Consider the following 7,110-nt stretch of genomic DNA (forward strand, 5'->3'; position numbering starts at 1 on the left):
TCATAACATTCGTTAAACTTACAGAAACCTTACTGTTTCATCTATTTGTTTCACAATCAAACCGCTCAGGAATATTTTTAAAAGTTGTACTTATTGAACAATAACTTTATCCATATTATTATAAAACCAGGGTTTTATAAATACATATACCTAATGATAAATCACACAGCTATAATATCTGTGTAAACACAGCACACATTTCACAATAAAACGAACCGCGTATAATTCTAGAATAATTTAATTTGTTAACCCTTAACCCGTTTTATGGTTAACGGTTAAACTTGGGTTAATTGCACCATGTCTGTATGTATGTTTGTATGTATGATACAATATGTATGTCACTAGCTTCCGCCCGCGGAGAGTTCGGTTATATCGCGTTTCCAAGAGAATTCTTCAAAAGTCCGGAATAAAAACTATCCTATGTTCTTTCTTAAGGTCAACTCTATCTCTGTACCAAATTTTATTAAAATCCGTTCAGTGGTTTAGACGTGAAAGTGTAACAGACAGACAGACAGAGTTACTTTCGCATTTATAATATAGTAGGGATGACATGTCTGTATGTATGTATGATACAGTATCGTTCGTTTGTTTATTGTGTGAGGTTGCAGTATAGTTGCGTTAATTTGTAGTGCGTAATATATATCTGGTTTATGATGGCAATGTTATATAACTAAGAATAAATCGTGAAATTATTTTAAGAATAGCTCTATAAGATTGACAATACGCCGATTATGTTTAAAAAAACATATTATGGTCGAGATCAAGTTACAAACTTTCATTACTTATATATTTAATTTGTTTAAAAGCATGCCAAAAAATAAAAATGGTTCTTTATTGTATATTTTTATGGTTAAAAAAAAACCTTAATAACGATTTAATCTATGTATAAATCGATACCGATTTAAGATATGTGGCACAGATTAAATGAAGAAGTCTTCATATGCTTTAACCGTCATACAAAAAATAATCCTTTCTTCGTCCATGCCTACAAGATCCTAGAGTTGCAAGTTGAACCATTGAACAACAGTTGTTGGCACGCCGAGATATATCTAAGATATGGCCACCATTTGTCATGGAAATATTCGATACAGCCCAATGAAACTGATTTTACGAAACATTTCCACTTCAATATTAGATTTGTTAGTATTGTTCGGTGTTTTAGCGTTTAAGTTTTATTTGAACCGTTTTCCACGTTGCTAGTTTGTAAAAGCAAAAAACTTTTCGATTAAGGATGGGATTTTTTGAAAAAAGAGAGTACTTGCCACACAGATAATTATACATATATCTATGTACTAAATTCAAAATTATAATTAACTATCTATTTTATAATTATCGTATCAGAAAGTACCAGTATAACCAGTAAAGTACCAGTAGAAATAACCTGTATCTTGACCAGTTTCCATATTAAAAATCATATTAATCGCTTTAGCCGTTTTACACGAGCACTTCACTAAAATTAGGCTTATAATTATTTACATAACTATCAAGTTTTTTCACTTTAATTTATTTCCAAAGCCTGAAATCACCAACCTATTACTTCACTCGTCTGTACTTCTAACTCTGCCTACACCAAAACAGCTAGAGTAAAAAGTCCCCCTGCACGGGCGATACTTGCATTAATTTAGATCTGAGCGCAGATTGTATTAAGTAAAGGGCCCGATTAAACTGTCTGTCTTCGGGTGCTATCTCATCACTAGGAGTACTCGGGTTTGGGTGCTTAAGCGGAGCGGAGAGCGAATTTTATAGTATGAAGTGCTTATAATAATCAACTCATTTGGTATGTTAAACGTAAGAGTCTTACAAATAGTTTTAAATTATTAGGGCCTATGACTAAAGACTTTATAGTGTTGAGATTTGAAAGAATACGAAAATATTTAATTCTACACAACTATAAAATGTTAGTAGGTACCTATATCTCATCAAAAACGTCTCAAAAACAAACTACAGTTTTCTACAGCCTTGTCATAAAATAACAACATTAAAATGCAGATAAACAATTAAAGTCTAACTATGTCTTGAAACAGCAAAAACTATTATACCTGCGACAAAAACTTAAAAATACTTAAATTCAAGCCAAACCGCTGTCCTCACTAAGTCCTAACCCTTACTTGAATTTGATGTATCTACCTGACCGCTTAGAATTTAACGGAGTGCTGGTTTGGTTTACTTTTGTAATTAAAAATGGCTACCGTGGATGCATTCGCCTCTGATTGTTGCTTCAAAATGACTTGCTGTTTGCCTGGTTTCTATCTACCACGAAATTTTACAAAATTCATACAATGTTTTAAGAATGTTTTAGTTAGAAACTCTTGTAATACAATAGGTATGTGTCACTCATATTTTTATCAAAAAATGTTTAGGTAATCAAGAGACTTATAAAGACCTACATCTTTTTTTTTCTACTATCCCAGGTAAGTACTCGTATATTTACATGAGTGGCTTTTTACACCACCTTAAGAATATTTCCACCACCTTGAGTCCCTTGACAATTCCCAAATTACAATCAAAATGCTTACCAAATTGCAGCAGTCGAGCAGTTGAGTCGTTTTTCTGTTAACCTCCACTGAAAAGAGAAAAGAAAGAAAGGTGTAAATTGACTAGTTAGGCCAACCTAAGTTTAGGTACAACCATTTTAGATGTACAATAGATATATCCCATATAATATACCAATACAATATTTCCAGCTACACCAAGCGAAGAAGGCACAATGTTCTATGAATAAAGAATCTCAGACAAACGTCGGTAACGGGTGTAATTACCGGCTCAGTAACTGCTGGACTGGCCTATTACTTCATCAAATATTTACCGAGCTGGCTTTGAGCTGGCGAAGTAAGGTACAGTCGTAGTAGTGGGTAGTTAGGTTTAGCTCGTGTTTGCTTTTGTAAGATAGTGTTTTGTTTTTGTAGATACCGCAATATTTTACTTGTACTTACTTACGCATATTAAGGGACTCTGTACGGAATCTATACCAATTTTTTTAACCTCAAAAGTTTGTTGGAAAAATATTTCGGTGTTAGGAGGAAGATTGTACTTTGACTAGATTCACTGAATGCACTGCGTACATCCCAAGGAATGCGGGTAAAGGTCACTCGTTTATGAACGTAGTACGTAAAATAAAATATGTGGTTTGGCTATCTACGCAGTAAAAGCCCGGCTATGTTGAAAAAAAGTAACAAGCAAAAAGCTTTCCGCATTTTAATAAAAACTACACTTACTGTCTGTTATTGAAGTTGGATTTCAGTAACAGACAACGGATAGAAAATTTAAAAATTCGATCCATTAATAACCATATCAAATAGTGGAAAAATAAAACGCCAGAGAAAGTCCTAACAATTTTGGCTAGTACGTAATCATGAAACGTTTAAACTCATAAAATTTCAAAGAAGTAAATCCAAAGCATGAACTAGTACTTTAATATTACCAAGCCTTGTTTAGCTAGCAAACAAATATTTACTACTCAAACTGTAGGATATTAAACGTTACATATAAAATTGTACTTTATTGAATCACAAATGTGTGCCCTTTGATGTAAAGAACTCTAAGTAGAAAGCTTGAAACATATATAAGCTTGCTTTTTATTGTAACACTCAGTTATTACAGTTAATATTAAATTCTATGAATATCTTATTGACTACAACTACAGTCAAAATAGTTTTAGCAGTCTATAACTAGCTATCCTAATATTAATATTTAGTACCCTAAAGGCTCTGAAACGACTGAACTAATTTGCTAAACTCTTTCACTGTTGAAAAGCAGAACTATCCTTGGGTAACATAGGCTATATTTACTTTGCTGTTATTGGCAGATTTACCCTTAAAGTCTTGATATTTAGTGCTTTATTTCACAATCTCATAATCGAGTCTTTTGGACCAATCATAGTTTGGACCAAAAGACTAGCATGCTTTTGCGAGGGACATAGGAGTCTCACTTTTGCGTAGATGCAATAAAGTTGTTCTGCATGTTGTGTATTATATTTCTCACAGTAAGTAAATACTTCTAAGCAAGCCTAACCCACAGTTATCCTCACGTCAATTTCCTACGCAACCAGCCATCTGCGACACACAATTAATTTAATAAACAGTGCAATGACGCGAGACAGTCGGCAACAGAAGTGATTCACGCCACGATAAACCACGTACCACTTGCGTAATAACTGTACAGGCGAGTACAAAGTACGTAGACAGCTGATAGTGTTATTGTTGAAATATGGTGGTTTCTATTGTTTTGGTATCGGGCTTAGTGGTCCAGTGCGAATCATTTTGACGGCGATTGTACTGAGTTATCTGAAATAGGTTTGTCTGTGTGTCTATTTTCGTTGCGTTTCCTCACCTTTTGTAATTTGAAAGGGTTTTAATATTTTTAGTTCTAATTTAGATATTGTAAAGCGATATTTTAAAGTTATAAAACTCTATACCATTTTTGAACAATATTTTTTGATTTAGAATCATAGCGCAGTCTACAAAAAATATGCGAAAGCCAGCATGGCTCCCAAACATTTTCCTATTTCATTCAAACCGGTATCTATCCCGTGCCGTCGCTGCAATATTGTTCAACCAGACAAACAGAATTTTCCCCCAATATTTTCATACATGTTACATCTTTATATCCCCCATGTTGCCGCAACCGAGAAAATCTACATTTAGCGGCAACCTAATAATTTTTTCACGCCGCCGAAGGTGTTTTTCCCCTAAAAACAAAAAAGTTGGCTAAACATACCCCCTGTGACGTGTGAAAACCGGATCGTGCTGGATTAGACCGGTTCGGACCGCAATGTTTATTTTTTAATAACATAAATGGAACGGGCTAGGTGCAAGAATTGGTATTTTTTTTCGTTTGTTGCTCTTGTAAATGAGTGAATGTAATGAATGCTTCTCATCGCCGTACAAAATGTAATAACGTGTGTTTTTACGAAATTAGAGTGAAGTCATCTTTGTCTATTCGGATAGTAAAGAGCTGGCATTTTATGTTTTGTTTACATGATGTTGATATTTTTGTTTTAATTCTCTGTCTGAGAGTTGGCGCTGAGTTATGTGACTTGCTCATTTCATTAAATAAAATAATGTGCTTTTTTTTTGTAATAAAATACTACATATTTCAACAAAATTGTAACTAGTGACCACCTACCATAAGATTTTTTTTAATTGCTTCAGAGTTTTTGCATAACGGTCGGATATATTCATAGTTATTTCTTAAGCTTTATAAAATAACGTCAGAACAACATTATGATTAACAACAATACCTAACAACCCTCTTAGAAACAAGATTATTCCACAGACTAGTTCTCAACCACTACGAAATTATAACGTTATAGTTATCAGGGCTGAGTCACCGGCTGCTATCGAGGATCACATGAATGCCTTACTGCAACAGCTTTGAGTTTCAATTTGTTGCCTTGCTAATCAGGATTGTGTGGTGCAGAGTGTGAGAAATAAGCGACTAACTCATTATATAATAAAATTTATTTAACTATAAGTTTAGAATGTTTGCGCACTGGATAAAATTCATTCCTGCATACAATTTTGTGTTTTTATATGGCAAGCTTTTCAATTCAAAATAGTCCTCCAATCGTTTTCTTACAATTGAATTCTTTCTCATGTAGTAAAGCAGAAACAACCGAAACCGATGATGATGATGGTTCACAATTCGCCACAAGTAACAGAAGCAAAGTTATTTGTTTGGATTTTTTCCGTTACAATTGGTGATCATGTCCTTACATAGGGCAGAGACCTTTATGGCCTTACTACAAAAACTTTAAACCCAGTTTTACACTTGTCTAATAAAATTTTGGCTGCAAAATGAACCATATGTCAACGTCATAATTTGACATTTTTTTAGACAAGGCATAAACTGACGTTTAAAAGTTTTTGTGGTAAGGCGGTTAGTATTTTATTTGGAAACTTAACTCTCCGATTCCCAAAACTTGCTCCACCAGCTAACGGTCTCAGAGTTAGTCATATTGGCTTATCGTCACGTACGGAGTAACCTTATCAAATGTGGGACACAGATCTGTTCCCGAGGCCTTAACTGGTGTCACACACACCTTTTACTTCATATAGGCAGGTAGAAGAAACTTTTGAACAAATATAGGTAGAGGAGGATGAGATAGGAATGAGTGAGTCAAGGTTAGGCTGGTTATACAGTTGGGTGCTTCGGGTACTATCTGCATAAGGTGGCTAGACGGGAACCTACCCTCGTGTGCCACCAGTGCGGTAGTAACTCAGATACAGCGCAGCACACCATTGAGCTGTGTCCCGCCTGAGACGAGTAGCGCAATGCGTTGGCGCCATATACTGGGCAGGATTTCTCGCTGCTGAATTTGGTGAGGGTGATGATCGGCAGCGAGGCCGGCTGAAAAGCCGTAGACACCTTCTGTGAACAAGTTATATAAGAAGGAGGCGGCGGAGCGGGTCCGTGAGGCAGACGCTCTTGCGGACCCAATTCGTCGCCGGAGGGTGGGCAGGCGTCGGACGCGTTACGCCGGCCAGATGCCGCCCTAGCAGCAGCCAGTGGGTAGCAGACCGGGGAACTCTTGCTACCTGCATTGCGCGAGCTGCTGCTGAGATGGATCGCCAGTAGACGGAGGCGACCAGCCACTGCCGAGAGGTCACGAAAGTCGTCTTTGGTCCTCGTGGCCCCTCTCTAAAAGGCAGAAGAAGGCACAAAAGCTGAGGTTTTTAGTGGGTGCAAGATTTTCCTCAGCTGAAAAAATTAATTTCGAGTTAGTGGGGTGCTTTTTTTTTGTTTTCTGTACGTACCTATCTTTGAGACTTGTTTTAGGTACAAAAATCTGTAAGCTTTCTTTATGTTCTTCTATAAGCAAAGAAATAACTTTTGTTTTAATTCAACTTTGAATTATATTGTCTAGACTAATATTCGATACACATCTAGTTCATGCATTTTAAATCAAAACACTATAGGTAACTAATTTTAGGTCTAAAATTCCGAAAACGGTGAATCAAATACTGAATCTGTCAGAAGGCGTTAAAACCACTATAACCATGAGGCGTCTTTATCGAAATTCCAATTTTCAGCTCCTGAAATATTAACTGTCTAACATTTAGAAAAGGGTTGTTCAGGCAGGGCTGGCACGTGTGGTGTAGAGGGAATTGT

This window comes from Helicoverpa zea, chromosome 17 (assembly GCF_022581195.2).
Source record: "Helicoverpa zea isolate HzStark_Cry1AcR chromosome 17, ilHelZeax1.1, whole genome shotgun sequence".
Lineage (NCBI taxonomy): Eukaryota > Metazoa > Arthropoda > Insecta > Lepidoptera > Noctuidae > Helicoverpa > Helicoverpa zea.